Raw genomic sequence first — 16,198 nt, 5'->3', positions numbered from 1 at the left:
CGCATTGGACGACTGCAGATCTTATGATTTCTCAGATCTTACCAATTATTGAGGATATCCTGTAAAGCAATCTCACAGATACCAGACTGTTGTTGTTAGGGTTTAATGAGTCCATCCAATCTGAACAGACATCATTCCATCAACTTACATGTATCACAAATATTGGCAGGCAAGCACTTTCAGGCAGTTTGTAAAGTCGAACATATACATTTAAATAATATAAAACGCACACAAGCACACTCTTTCATTCAGATAGACATTCACACATACAGTGGGGAAAAAAAGTATTTAGTCAGCCACCAATTGTGCAAGTTCTCCCACTTAAAAAGATGAGAGAGGCCTGTAATTTTCATCATAGGTACACGTCAACTATGACAGACAAAATGAGATTTTTTTTTCCAGAAAATCACATTGTAGGATTTTTTATGAATTTATTTGCAAATTATGGTGGAAAATAAGTATTTGGTAAATAACAAAAGTTTCTCAATACTTTGTTATATACCCTTTGTTGGCAATGACACAGGTCAAACGTTTTCTGTAAGTCTTCACAAGGTTTTCACACACTGTTGCTGGTATTTTGGCCCATTCCTCCATGCAGATCTCCTCTAGAGCAGTGATGTTTTGGGGCTGTCGCTGGGCAACACAGACTTTCAACTACCTCCAAAGATTTTCTATGGGGTTGAGATCTGGAGACTGGCTAGTCCACTCCAGGACCTTGAAATGCTTCTTACGAAGCCACTCCTTCGTTGCCCGGGCAGTGTGTTTGGGATCATTGTCATGCTGAAAGACCCAGCCACGTTTCATCTTCAATGCCCTTGCTGATGGAAGGAGGTTTTCACTCAAAATCTCACGATACATGGCCCCATTCATTATTTCCTTTACACGGATCAGTCGTCCTGGTCCCTTTGCAGAAAAACAGCCCCAAAGCATGATGTTTCCACCCCCATGCTTCACAGTAGGTATGGTGTTCTTTGGATGCAACTCAGCATTCTTTGTCCTCCAAACACGACAAGTTGAGTTTTTACCAAAATGTTCTATTTTGGTTTCATCTGACCATATGACATTCTCCCAATCCTCTTCTGGATCATCCAAATGCACTCTAGCAAACTTCAGACGGGCCTGGACATGTACTGGCTTAAGCAGGGGGACACGTCTGGCACTGCAGGATTTGAGTCCCTGGCGGCGTAGTGTGTTACTGATGGTAGGCTTTGTTACTTTGGTCCCAGCTCTCTGCAGGTCATTCACTAGGTCCCCCCGTGTGGTTCTGGGATTTTTGCTCACCGTTCTTGTGATCATTTTGACCCCACGGGGTGAGATCTTGCGTGGAGCCCCAGATCGAGGGAGATTATCAGTGGTCTTGTATGTCTTCCATTTCCTAATAATTGCTCCCACAGTTGATTTCTTCAAACCAAGCTGCTTACCTATTGCAGATTCAGTCTTCCCAGCCTGGTGCAGGTCTACAATTTTGTTTCTGGTGTCCTTTGACAGCTCTTTGGTCTTGGCCATAGTGGAGTTTGGAGTGTGACTGTTTGAGGTTGTGGACAGGTGTCTTTTATACTGATAACAAGTTCAAACAGGTGCCATTAATACAGGTAACGAGTGGAGGACAGAGGAGCCTCTTAAAGAAGAAGTTACAGGTCTGTGAGAGCCAGAAATCTTGCTTGTTTGTAGGTGACCAAATACTTATTTTCCACCATAATTTGCAAATAAATTCATTAAAAATCCTACAATGTGATTTTCTGGATTTTGTTTTCTCAATTTGTCTGTCATAGTTGACATGTACCTATGATGAAAATTACAGGCCTCTCTCATCTTTTTAAGTGGGAGAACTTGCACAATTGGTGGCTGACTAAATACTTTTTTTCCCCACTGTATGTACATGCACACACAAATCCATATTGTCCTTTCGGAAAGACTGAACAGACACTGTGCTCTCCCTGATCACACAGAAGTCAGTGTTTCTGCTAGATGGTGCTCTTTAAGGCTTTCTGAATAAACATTATTCTTTGGGAACTTTTCCATAACTTTTGGCTTGCGGAACAGATGCACACTTAAGAAATAAATAATTTGAGAAACTTTAGAATCTCTAATGCTAAATGGATGGAGAAGATACACTAACGTCACGCAATGCTATTAGTACCGAATCACAAATAAAGGGCTGTCGTTTTAAGGCATACTCCACTTGGGGATCTACATCAACAAAATGAGAATACAATTACGGGTACATGCATGAGTTCAATCAAAAACCATGTTGGTCTCTCACACCTCCAACATCCCTGTCATCTGGGTAGGACTAGGCCTAGGGCTAGTCTGCTGGAGTGCCACCTCTTCTGAAACTCCAATATGCCACTCTACGAGGCATATATCGGGTCATTGTTTTACATGGGGTACAATATTTCAAAGCATTCTGAGATAAGGACAGTAAAGGACTGCCTAAGAACAGTAAAATTATTTTGCATAGTGGCTTTCTACACTTCATCGCTATACCCCTCAAATCAGTGCTGGACTCAACCATAACTATCCTGCATCTCCTGACAAGCTAGCTACGCAATATCTATACATATACACATCTATTCAAGTCTTTGTGTCTGCTATTCATAAATGGGGTCTCAGTTGTCCAACAACATGTGAAAGAAGAGTGACTAGAAACTTCATATTGAGAAAAGGAATGCTGTATTCTATGTTGTGAACGTACGACTTCGTTATAGGACTAATATATGCATAAACACAGTGCAAATGTATACCTGGAATGATATGTAAACATGACACACGTCAAGAACACAAACCTGCTCTAGCTCACAACTACTGTACCCATCAGCACTGTAGACCAGGTCAAACCAAACCTCTGCAGCATCCCTGAAGACCAGGATCATATTTCAACATTATAGTGCATAATGTTGACTTTCCTTCCTCTGTTAATGTTTACAGAATGTCACAAAAAAAAAGAAAAAAGGAGAAACCAGTAAAAGACTGATTATATTTACTCGGCACATATGCTTTTAAGAAACTGGGATCATGGTTTGAGATCACTCTTCCATAAATAGATACCTCATCAATGGAAACAAATGCAGCAGTACAAGCACAACCTGTGCCATGATATGAGATGCAATAAAGACCCTAGAAAACAACTTAATATTCCACATTATAAAAACACATTTCCAACCACAACCAAAAGACCGAACAGACATTTAGACAGACGATTGTTGCACTTACTTTGTTTTTGATCATGGGTGTCTCTTTCACATTATGGCCAACTCAATACAATGGACCAGCTCAGCCTGAGTGTGTGTTGGTCTCAATCACTATATTCACAGTGAGACACAATGGTCAAAATCCTCCAGCCAAGACGCCAGTGGACAGACAAAAAAAATACAGCTTGATGTGCTATGGTCAGTGTGAGCTCAGTGGTATTGCCATACAGTACAATACTCACATTCTCACCTACACTCTCAAAGACATGCTATCAGTGAGGAACGGTCAGTTGCATTGGGCTACCACAGGTGTCTCCCGGATCTCCAAGATGATGTTGCTGGCTTTTTGAAGAGCCTGAGGAAGGAGAGAAAGGAAGATAAGAAAGGAAGAGCGAGAGAGGATACCGGTGTTAAAGGGAGAAACAGAAAGTACAATACAAAGTGCCTGAGTCTACACCCAGTAAGAGTAGTGGTACCAGTAGCACCCATTCAGTACCTCCAGCATCTGGGCCACCTCTGTCCTCTGTTGTGCTGTATCCTGGGACTCGATAAGCAGCCCCTGCAGCAGGTTCTGTTTGTACAGCTGGCCCACCAGCTCACTCTGCAGATGCTCCTTCACAAAGTTCACCAGGAAGTGCATCACCGTCTTTGGCACACAAGTCCAAAGACACACAGTTAGCTAACACACCAGGACAGACAAGGCTCAACTCAACTCACCACTAACTGGATACATAAATAACACCCCTAGATGCCCTGGAGCTCTGGTCTCTGACCTGTCCTGAATGCTCTTGCGGACGATGAGGAAGTAGCATTTGATGAGGCGTTGGATGACCTCACAGTCTCTCTGCTCCCGGGTACTCAGCTTGCGGGACACCCGCACAGCCTGGCAAACAGAAAAGGGGTCAGATGTTACAATCTTGTCACAGATCTAATCACATACAATGCTGCTCTACAGGCTAGCGCTGGATCAGTTCTGACTGCTTAGTCCCACTGCTGATTCCATTACGCACTGTGTCCAGGAGGTTAATGGCCTGGCCCTTCACAGGGCTGCTGAAACCTGCCACTGGCGCCTTCTCCTCCACCACTTTCTCATTCGTCCAGTGTTTCTCTCCATCCTGCAGGTCCTAAAAAGAGGTGAAATGAGGGGTTCAATTCAGTTTGACTGTTCTAGTATCGTGTTAAAGTCATTCAAGTAAATTTCACAACTGGCTTAGTGAAATTCCTCAAAAGTGAAGTCCATTCTGGCATGAAAAGACAGCATCACACTCTGGTCAACATTAGGCTCATCTACATGCATGAAAGCAGAACATCTACTTTGAGTGGAGACAGAATTACCTGTTGACTGTTGACAGATGCTGAGACCTGAGCAGCATCAGTGAATTCTGGGTGCTTTGTGTTGATGTAAGCAAGCTCAATTTGAACCAAGTCGTGGACCTGAAACAGATGGGTGCTCAGAATCATCCACAAACACAGACAGACGGCCAGTAAGGAATAGCATTAAAATTGTAGAATAATTATATTCAGTACGTTTTCTGTAATAAATAAAAAAAGTTAATCACAAAAATGAACTGTCTTACCATGTCATTAGTAATGGGCAAGCGCTTCCTGAGTAAACTAGTTACCACCTCCACAATGGAGTCGTGCAGCTTGGGAAACCGAAGGAGCTCCTGACAAACACACAGCATGCCAGGATACATATAGAGAGACAATTATATTACAATTTGCTTTAGGGTTGTCAGATCTTTAAGTGTATGCTTTGTAGTATGTGTTGTGCAGTGTGTAGCCTACCTGTGTGCTGTAGGAGGAGCAGTGCTGGATGATCCTCTGTAGCTCCTCGTGGACCAGCTCCACACAGCGCAGGCTGGGATCCTCCAGACGCTTCATCTGCCTCTTCACCAGCAGCTCAAAGGAGATCTCAGGCACAAAGAGGGCCGGCCGCGGACCCTGAGGCACCACACACACAGCCCTCTATTAACATTACATTTACATTTTAGTCATTTAGCAGACGCTCTTATCCAGAGCGAGTGCATACATAATTTTTATTTTTTTCATACTGGCCCCCCGTGCAAACGCCATGCTCTACCAACTGAGCTACATCCCTGCCGGCCATTCCCTCCCCTACCCTGGACGACGCTGGGCCAATTGTGCACCGCCCCATGGGTCTCCCGGTCGCGGCCGGCTACGACAGAGCCTGGATTCATAACTTATGAGCTTCTCTCCAGCCATTAGCTTCAATGGAAAACTATTCAAAGATCTGTTTAACCTACACACAGACAATGCAATTGGAGCTGATATGAGATTGGAGCTGGTGGTTATTACCGTAGCATTGCGGATTGCAGTGAGGATGTCGAGCTCCGTTAAGCCCCCCAGGGGGTCGATAGACTGAAGAGTGCGGCCAAAGGTCTCATGGAATATGTAGCAGATCCGAGCCCCTCCGCAGCTGACAAGAGAGGAGGACAGAGGAAGCCGTATCAGTGGCTGTGTGTGAGGGATGTCAACTTCAGATGCAGTCAGCCAGACTGGGTCCATACTTGCTTCACATGCTTGAGGAAATCAATAAATCAGTGAGCGGTACAAGAGCTATTGAAATGAAGCTGCAAGATATGAAATGCCAATACATGAACACCTACAAAATTACAATGAGGGCAAGAAATACAATAAACGCCTGCAACATTTACCTGGAGCTAACTCTGCAGATAGCACTACTGGGTGATTTGAAAAGTCATAGTCAATCGATCAATAATATAATAATACTTTTAGTAAAAATGTTTCTTTAATTTACAATCTGTAGAAACTATGAGAATAGAAAATATTCCGAACTTTCGTGAAACATCACAGCACAGTTGACAAATATATGCCAAATAGAAATAACAAATGGATGGTGTTAAGAGATTGATGGGAGTCGTTGATTAAAACAACAAGATAACTAATGTAAAATATAGTGTGTCCGTAAAATGTATATAGGTTCAGAACTTCTGTGAAACAGCACAGTTAAAAAAATATGGCAAAATAGAAATCTAACTGGATGGTCTTCAGAGATAGATGGGAGGGGTTGATGGTAGCTGAAGGATGAGATTAAAATCAAACAAAATATAACTATTGTAAAATACATTGTGTCCATAAAATGTATTAAGTATGTAGAAGCCTAAGTATTGTTGTCCATTAGTTTACTCCAATTAGGGGAGGGGTGGTAGGGTTAGGGGAAAATAATAAAGGAACGTTTATATTATATATACACACAGTACCAGTCAAATGTTTGGACACACCTACTCATTCCAGGGTTTCTCTTTATTTTTACTATTTTCTACATTGTAGAATAATAGTGAAGACATCAAAACTATGAAATAACACATGTGGAATCATGTAGTAACCAAAAAAAGTGTTAAACTGATCCAAATATATTTGAGATTCTTCAAAGTATCCACCCTTTGCCTTGATGACAGCTTTGCACACTCTTGGCATTCTCTCAACCAGCTTCATGAGGTAGTCACCTGGAATGCATTTCAATTAACAGGTGTGCCTTGTTAAAAGTTAATTTGTGGAATTTATTTCCTTCTTAATGCGTTTGAGCCAATCAGTTGCGTTGTGACAAGGTAGCGGTGGTATACAGAAGATAGCCCTATTTGGTAAAAGACCAAGTCCATATTATGGCAAGAACAGCTCAAATTAGCAAAGCGAAACGACAGTCCATCACTACTTTAAGACATGAAGGTCAATCAATACGGAACATTTCAAGAACTTTGAAGGCTTCTTCAAGTGGAGTCGCAAAAACCATCAAGCGCTATGATGAAACTGGCTCTTATGAGGACCGCCACAGGAAAGGAAGACCCAGAGTTACCTCTGCTGCAGAGGATAAGTTCATTAGAATAACTGCGCCTCAGATTGCATCCCAAATAAATGCTTCACAGAGTTCAAGTAACAGACACATCTCAACATCAACTGTTCAGAGGAGACTGCGTGAATCAGGCCTTCACGGTCAAATTGCTGCAAAGAAACCACTACTAAAGGACACCAATAAGAAGAAGAGACTTGCCTGGGCCAAGAAACATGCGCAATAGACATTAGACCAGTGGAAATATGTCCTTTAGTCTGATGTCTTTGTGAGACGCAGAGTAGGTGAACAGATGATCTCCGCATGTGTGGTTCCCACCGTGAAGAATGGAGGAGGAGGTGTGATGGTGTGGGTGTGCTTTGCTGGTGACACTGTCAGTGATTTATTTAGAATTCAAGGCACACTTAACCAGCATGGCTAACACAGCATTCTGCAGCGATACGCCATCCAATCTGGTTTGGGCTTAGTGGGACTATCATTTGTTTTTCAACAGGACAATGACCCAACACACCTCCAGGCTGTGTAAGGGCTATTTGACCAAGAAGGAGAGTGATGGAGTGCTGCATCAGATGACCTGGCCTCCACAATCACCCGACCTCAACCCAATTGAGATGGTTTGGGATGATTTGGAACGCAGAGTGAAGGAAAAACAGCCAACAAGTGCTCAGTATATGTGGGAACTCCTTCATGACTGTTGGAAAAGCATTCCAGGTGAAGCTGGTTGAGAGAATGCCAAGAGAGTGCAAAGCTGTCATCAAGGCAAAGGGTGGCTACTTTGAAGAATCTCAAATATAATTTGATTTGTTCAACACTTTTTTGTTTACTACATGATTCCATATGTGTTATTTCATAGTTTTGATGTCTTCACTATCATTCTACAATGTAGAAAATAGTAAAAATAAAGAAAAACCCTTGAATGAGCAGGTGTGTCCAATCTTTTGACCGGTACTAAAATATATATATATATCCCAAAAAATATGGGGAATTGGAAATGATGCAGACAATTTCATTGATGGAAGCTACAATCTATCTGCAGTATTAAAGCTGTTCTACCCCCTAAAAATATATCAAAAAATAAACGCCTGCCTAAGTGAAATGCATTCAGCAGAATAACCATTGTGTGGTGAGTTTTCTGTCACAAGATGGCTGCTGTACAGCATCTAGGTGGTTGGTAGATACTTGGTGGTCAATGATGCGAGTCGCTCTAATACAATATAAAATACTGAAAGATGACTGGTGCCTTGATAAAGTAGCCTAAAGCTGTTGAACTACTCACAGCTCAGATGTCTGGATGTGCGTGGCGGTGCCCTCGATGGTTTTGCAGTAGTCGCTGGCAAATTTGGTGACGATCTGCAGCAGGGTGGCGCTGTGGTCCTCTACAGGCTGGCCGTAGCTGCTGAGCCGGGCCTGGTACTGGGCACTTAGCACCGTCACACGGGTCTTCACCTCCGGCAGGCAGTCCCGGATGTGGTGCATGAGCAAGCGGCTCAGGGTGCAGGCCAGGTAGCGAGAGCTGCAGCGGGAGGCCAGAGACGGGTAGTGGCACTGGAGGAAGGCCTGCTCGTCCCGCGCCATGTCCTCTATGCTTTTCTGGGTGTTGATGTCATGCTGGCTCCTGGCAGGGAGAGAGGTGGAGAGTGACAGCTGGAGTTACAGAAGACTTCACAGTGGCTCTGCGTAATCAAATAGTCACCAGTTATCTCCAGCATAGCAGGAAATGATACACCTCAATTATAGGATGAAGCACTTTTGAAATGGCCGTTACTGTAGCTGTAAAGTTTCCTTAAAACTAATCTTCAGCACTCTGGGGGAGTGTGCTAGCCTCCTGACTTCAGACAGCCTTCCCTGGGGGTTGCTATGATTGACTCAGCTCAGTGAAATTACTTCTGAAAATGACTTACCATTTCAGCCTCTGAGGGGTGGATATATTTTTTGCAATTCTGCACCCTTGGTGAAAAATTACTCACATAACTCATACATCAGCCCTGTGCTAGAACCCAATGAGTAAGACATGGCACACATATTTCAGCAAGGTGTGTGAGAACCTAATATCGATCTCAAAGTGTGGAGACATAAATCTTTAATTGCTGAATGATTGTTTGGCAGATGCAACCAAATTGAGCTGGTGAATAGCAGGGACATTGGAACATTTGCTGTTTATAGCTTTAAGGTCTCTGAGGGTACCAGAGTTAATTTAACGACCATAATGATTCAGATCCTTCATACTCAGTCTGATAGATATGTGGTACATTGGTCAAATTTTTGTATGCCATCTTCCACTGCTATGGAGCTGCATCTTTTTAAGCATCGAGGTGACATCATCCAGTAAGAATTCGATACGTCTGTTAGATAAGTTATAGGTATACGATATAGACAAACCTGTTGACCACTCCCACAATTCCAAGCCGCACTGGAATGACCCGACCCAGTAAGACTTCCAGAGCATCTGTCCCTGCGTCCATCAGGTCCAGCTTACTGACCACCAGCAGTGTTCCCACGGCCTGCAAGACACACATGGGCACAAAAGCTGGGTAAAGACACATCCCTTTTGTCTATGGCTCGCTCTCTCTATATATACACACAATAGCAGCACTTGAATGGCAGTTCATTATGTCCTCTAAAATGTGTTGTGTATATAGGAGTCACTAATCTTAAAGTTTACTGAGGTCAAACCTAAAAAGTAACATTGACCAGGTTTACTGACATTTATATCAATGAACAATCAATACATATACACTGAAAAGACATTAAATGAAAAATTAAGGAGCATAAGTGTACAGTATGCCTCACCATCTGGGTCGACCTCACGGGCCAGTTTGAGGGCATCAGAGGTGGCCAAGTCAGAGTTGGCAGGAGACACTGAGAGGATAAGGGAGTTGGGGTTGGAGATGAAGGATAGGACCATCTCTTGGACTTGAGCTTCTATGTCCTCTGGCTGGTCTCCAACTGGAACCTTGAACATCAACAATACATAAATAAATAACTCTACATTACTGTAAATAAATATACACATGTATTTGTTTTCAAAAATCATAGTTGTGCATATTCAAGTAAGTGGGATTAACACACTGGATGGGTTTACCTTGGTTATTCCTGGCAAGTCAACCAGTGTAAGATTGAGGACATAAGGAGAGAAAATCTTCAAATAGATGGGCTCAGGGCTGATTCCCTAGGGGCCACAAGAGGAAATATGGATGGAGAGAGAAGCAGATAAATTAAATCAGTAGCTCATAAACTAGAGATAAGCCATATTTATCCACAACTATTTATCCTAACCTTGTTGCCTCCCGAGCTACGTTCAGTCTCTTCTTCAATCTCCTTGCGAATCTCCAGGAAATCTGTGAAAACCTATAATGCAAACAGAGAGATGGGATACTTAGCGAGCTAAGTCAGCCATTGGCAAGGCCATCAGAAGCTAGATAAAGGTATCTGCCATTCAACTGTATTAGGGCAACATTTTGGAGTGACAGTGGAATCAACCAATCACATTTTGACTTAATGAGGGGACCGTTTTCACAAAAACATATGGAAACTTCTGCCTTCTTGAAGTCCAACAGGTCACTGCGCATTAGCGAGCAGTAGTTGTCCCACGGTCTAACTAGCTAGCTTTTGTTGTCAGCTAGTTTGCACCGGCTGCAGCAGGTGTTATCAAAAAGGATTTTGCTGCTAATTTGTTATCGTCTCCCTTTTCAAGAATAACTTTCAACAAGAAGTTATGTTTTAAATGATCATCATCTGGTGAGTAGAACTGTGTTTTTTATTGCAGCGCGCTTGCTGTTGTTAGCCATCTCTTTGAAAATAACTTGTGTGTGAAATATTGTTGCATTTAAAGTGGAACTGACAGCATTTTAGCAACATGAAATCTTATTAAAATCTGTTCATATACACCCCCAAGAAGAATTACACTTTTCAAAAAACAATTGACAAGCGACCACTTAGATATGGTCATTTTCAAGTTTTCATAGATTCTTAGTAAATTACGTATACTAAGGCATTTGTGAAAATTCTATAGCAATATAGAGTGGGGAAGGGAGCGTGCGTTTGAACAATTAAGACACTGCAGTAAATAAAACTGAATAAAAACATAAATCTTGTCCAGGACCAGAGTCTACACAGACCGGTGCGCTATAGCCAATCAGAGCTACAGTAGACCTTTATACAAACAAGCCATTTGCCACACGGGCCTGCCATCATTCACTTTGAACTGGACTGTGTGTTTACAGGCAGTTGCAACAGCGCAACTTTAGATCATTAGAAAGCATTCGCCAAAAGCCACTAAATACACCTGAATGGATTTCAGTAAATATGTAAACACCACGGGAGTCCTCTTACATTTGGGAACTTTACAGTCCTATTGATCAAACAACCATGAAAAAAGGTAGGGTCTCTCTCCCTCAGTTATCCACATCAACAACAACAAGAACAACAACTAATGCTAGCCAGAGCAAGATGAGCTAAAATCTAACGAAGGAACATTAGATAAACCCTCTCAAACCTTTTCAGCTAGTTGGCCGAAAAACAATATGAAGGGAAAAAGTCAGTCACTCACCCACTCCTCCAATGGCATGACATCCTCCTAGCAGCTAGCTAGCTACCTAACGTTAGGCTCTGTGTTTTAAGCTTGCTACATAAATAGATACGCTAGCCTATTAGCCACGTTAGGACTGACTTGTGATCATTGCCTTTGATTGTATTGACATTCCCAGCCTTAGTTACATTCGTCTGTTTTTTGTCCAGAATATTGAGTCATTGAAAATGAAACAGTGCATCCCGAATGGAGGCAGCAAACAATGTACCAGGCCAGCTGTGATTTACAACCTGATAGTAATGTTTTTTGGACTACCAAGAAATGTATTGGTGAATTATATGAATCATACATTGAACTGGCTCCATCTATTCTGCCAACAATGCCTTAGTGTACATCATGGAACATTGAGTCAAATATAACCTATTTTTAAAATATCTTATAAAGTTGGTTTTGTAGCATAAACTGGCAATTTGATATTTTTGACTGATATTATGATTGTCTGTTTCATATCTGCAAAGTAGTTAAAACGCTGTCAGTTCCACTTTTAAACTTTAGGTCACCGCTTATGTTGTGTGCTAAACGTGAAATGTTTTTTGCAATGGGAAGTAATAGTTGTAAATTTCGATTGGGAAATGCTTAATGGTTGCGTTTTTGTATTCTTATGATTGGGACCTATTGGCTTATTATGTCCAAGTTTATGGACTGCTTATCCTTTAACATCATGCTGTGTGTGACTGCTGTCTTTACATCTGCCCTATGCAGTGGTGCTTGGAGAAGTGGGTATACTCAAATTTTGCCAAAAAAGTTCCCAAAAGGCCCGCCCAGCAAAGGAAAGGCACCCTGTGTGAAAACGTATATGTTTTCCTATGTATTAAAAAAATGAGTTCTACCGATTTTTCTGATTTTCACTCTCAAAATCACACTTCTTTTTTTTGTGGAAAAAATACCAACATTTGATCGCCTAAGTCCACAACAATGATTAAAACCACATAAATCTGATTGGGTGGACCTGCCAGGGCCTGGCTCCCCAGTGGGTGGGCCTCTGTCCACCCAGGCCCATCCATGTCTACGCCCCTGATGCAAACAGGCATGACGACAATTGCGCATTACAAACAGCCTACTAAACAACACTACGGACTAAACTTTTCCAATACCTGGTTTGCATACCCATTGTTGCCTTAGTCAGCATTTACTGGTATATTTAAGTTGAAACGTCTTTCCTACCCTACCGATGTCATTCTTCTGTTAGCTGCTCCATGCCAAAACCAGCTGAGAGCTGCACACTCTTGCTGCCTGCAGATTACATTCCACTGAAACTAGGCTATGTGTGCGGCGCGCATGTGAATATATTTGTCTATTGTACTACATAATTGATACTGTAAGCCGTATACCTCCACTACACTACTTTGATACACATCAGTAGAGATTACGTGAGTATAAGCAATGCCCACTGAAAAGAAAGTGGGTATACGGCTTATACCTGCGTATACCCTCCACTACACCACTGGCCCTTTTTGTTTTACAAAAAGTGCCCTCTCCTACATGAATGCACTGGTCTTACGGTTGCTGTCCTTTCAGAATCACAAACCTGTCGCACTGCGCCACTGCGCAAACATGTCTATAATAGATATAAAGGCTGTTAAGATATTCATGTTTCAAGAAAGGAGTGTATATATTTGGCCTGGCGAAGCGGTTTTATGTGCTGACTGACTGGAAGCTGATAATTTAGTTTTTTTACTCCGCTGGTCTCGGGAAGAAATTACGAGTCCTCACTGTCTGAGACCAAGTCAAGACCGAGTACAACTATATCCGACACTGAGACAAGACCAAGACACTCAAGATGTGGTCTCGAGACCGGACTCGAGAACTACAACACTGGAGATACAGTACCAAGACTCTCAGACAATGCAATGCCGTTCTAAAAATATGGAAACACTCACAATGTTCATTGCAAAACAGCTAAATAGATGTGCATAGCGAATGATAGTGCCACATACCTGGTTCTGGCTGTGAAGGAACGTGCCCCATTCCTCAGCCTTAATCCCTTGACAAAATATAAAGGAATGAGTGTAAAATAATGTGCAAACATAAAGGCAATATTAATATCACATATAAAACATAGACTTGGATGGGGTTTATCAGAATAGAAGGCATTATGACAGAGACAAAGAGTTTGTAAGTTGATGTGATGATTAGACAGAGGAAATGAAAGACGATGAGGATGACAAGACGATATTAAGACGAATGACAACACAACAGGTCCATGCAGTTAAACTATGGAATTAAAGACCTGGGTAGCAGTTTGCATTTTGTTTTACTCCATTTCCTGAGAAAAGCAGTGAAGAAGGGAAAGTAAATATAATGTTAGAAAAGAGAGACAAAATCTCTGAAAGACCACTTGGGCTTTATCCAGTGAGTGAAACTACATGCATGCAAGATAATATTGAAATTCATTGAATAATGTCGACTGGACTGGGTTTGGTTTGTGTAAGTGTGTCCAGTGTACTGTATGTCTGCGAGAAGCAACATGAGATAGCATTTAAAGTGACAATCACATCTCTGTTTCTGTGTCAAGTCCATACCATTTTCTTGCAGAATCCTCTCCGCCAATGGGGGCACATTAACCAGCTGTAACACTAGGGGTCGCCGTGTGACTATCCCTGATCCCCGAGGCAAAAAATCCCTTCCAACCAGGCTCTCCAACACAGAACTCTTGCCACTGCTCTGATTTTAGAAAGGCTTTGACACTTAACTACATTAATGATTCATTGCTATTATTTATACTTTCTCCATCTCCCTGGACACTGGCCTGTTCATTTCAACAATAACACATACTTTCTCCATCTCCCTGGACACTGGCCTGTTCATTTCAACAATAACACAATTACCCAGTGTAACAGGTAACAGTTGATTCTTGCATTTTTATTCTGTACTGACCTGCGATCCAACCACCACTATCTGAGGCAGCTGTATGATCTTTGCCCCCACTGTCATGAAGACTTCCTGGAGCCGGTTGATGATGGGAATTAGAGCCTCCATCTCTTAGGACTGGACACTACAGTTGGCAAGAGAAAATAAAATAAGCAATGGTCATCAGTCTCTGTAATCCCTTACAAAAGCAAAAACAAGAGACCTCTTACAGATACTTCATAAACCGGTGTACAGGCACAAGCAAAAAACACATAATAGCTTAGTGTTTGTTGTTGTGATTCATAAGCTCTTGTGATGATAACCAACACATTACATAAGAAGGGTGGTCAGAATTTGGAAGGGAGAGGAAAGGAATTCAGACCCTACTGAGAGAACACTGGAATCACTTGGGGTTGACGGTTGATTTAGTGACCACAGATATAGCTTGCTTGCTAGCTACTGCTTGCTTTGAAGATAGCTTGCTTTGAAGATAGCATATCTAGTCTAGCTAGTTAACCCAGCTTGCTTATGAACCTCTGTGACCCCCTATCATGCAATAATGTAGGCCTCATTTCACAAACTAGACAGATTTTAAGCATAGCAAAGTCTGCATATCTTTCGGTATGCAACATGATTTTGTTATGAAGGGGATTAAACGAAGATGCTGCTGGACGTCCTACTAGCTTAGCCTATTCAGGCCAAGATGCTCTGTGATGATGAGGAAGCAAGGAAAGTGGTTAACTAACGTTAACTGTTTCCTTACCGGAGGAGGACACGGTGACGACTTTCCTCTCAATCCAAGAAGAACATGCTCACTTCATACTGTAATGATAACTACAGTAACTGAAGTTCTATATTATCTACTATTTAGCGTTGTCTGTATTTTTTGCGACTACAAACCGGTTTGCGTTGAAGGCGGCATTGAAAATTGGGTGTCCTCAAGTCATTTTAGAAAGAGGTGATTGGTCATTGAGCGTGATTCGTATATTTATTTGTTAGCTGATTGGTTTAAATACAGTTCTCTCAGCATTTTGAAAACGCCCTCAGCACTCTTTTCTTTTGCAAAGCAATTCAAAACTAACAGAGTATACAAACAACAGTCAGGGGCATACAGACAATACATTATATAAAGACCTTGTAAAAAGTACAAACATTCAGTTTTGATAGTTTTTTGTTATGAGAAGAAGAAATTGTGTATATCGTTCAATTTAATTCTAAAAAATAATAAACAAGAGGTTTTCGACTCAAATGTACATGTATGAATATGGAATTTTGCTAAAATAACAATGAGGTTGATTAAGAAGAAATGCTTCGCATAGTCTTTGCTATACTTTGTAAAAACCAAATATCACATTTTCAAGTAGAAGGGCAAAATTAGTATGCATATGATCTAAAACAAATCTACAGATAACGCCCTTCACACGCAGATGTTCCTTGTACTTTTTGGCCAATTAAAATATTTCCTATTACATGGCACACTCACCTCCCTCCTCTTTTTACAAGTGACATCACACCTTTTTCTTGAAAAAACAAACAAAACAAAATACATTTGCCAGTAAATATTCCAACTCAGGTCCAAATATAATACACTTACGTCAGCTCCTTGTGACTGCAACACAAAGGCGTGTTAACGAGAGTCAGCATGACACAAGAGCTGCGCAAATGTGCTTCGTGGAAGTCCAATCTAGGTGATTTCTAGATCAGATAATTACTGCACTTTGCCCCGTCGGACTCGTG

At 41.7% G+C, this 16,198-nt stretch overlaps 1 pseudogene across 1 annotated transcript; it reads right to left on the bottom strand.

Moving 5' to 3' along the window:
* Positions 1-1,868: 1,868 nt before the first annotated feature.
* Positions 1,869-16,029, bottom strand: LOC311141729 (dynamin-1-like protein; annotated as a pseudogene). The gene is made up of 18 exons (XR_014615519.1): positions 15,945-16,029; positions 14,489-14,606; positions 14,134-14,275; positions 13,842-13,877; positions 13,549-13,595; positions 10,300-10,371; positions 10,106-10,192; positions 9,814-9,976; positions 9,403-9,524; positions 8,300-8,638; positions 5,511-5,631; positions 4,980-5,135; positions 4,769-4,858; positions 4,527-4,625; positions 4,202-4,315; positions 3,965-4,074; positions 3,688-3,847; positions 1,869-3,546 (listed from the first exon to the last, which is right to left on the bottom strand). The product of XR_014615519.1 is annotated as a dynamin-1-like protein (transcript).
* Between the last annotated feature and the right edge of the window lie 169 nt (positions 16,030-16,198).

Source organism: Coregonus lavaretus (assembly GCF_964263955.1).
Source record: "Coregonus lavaretus genome assembly, chromosome: 14".
NCBI lineage: Eukaryota > Metazoa > Chordata > Actinopteri > Salmoniformes > Salmonidae > Coregonus > Coregonus lavaretus.
This window is presented reverse-complemented; position numbering and strand designations above follow the sequence as displayed.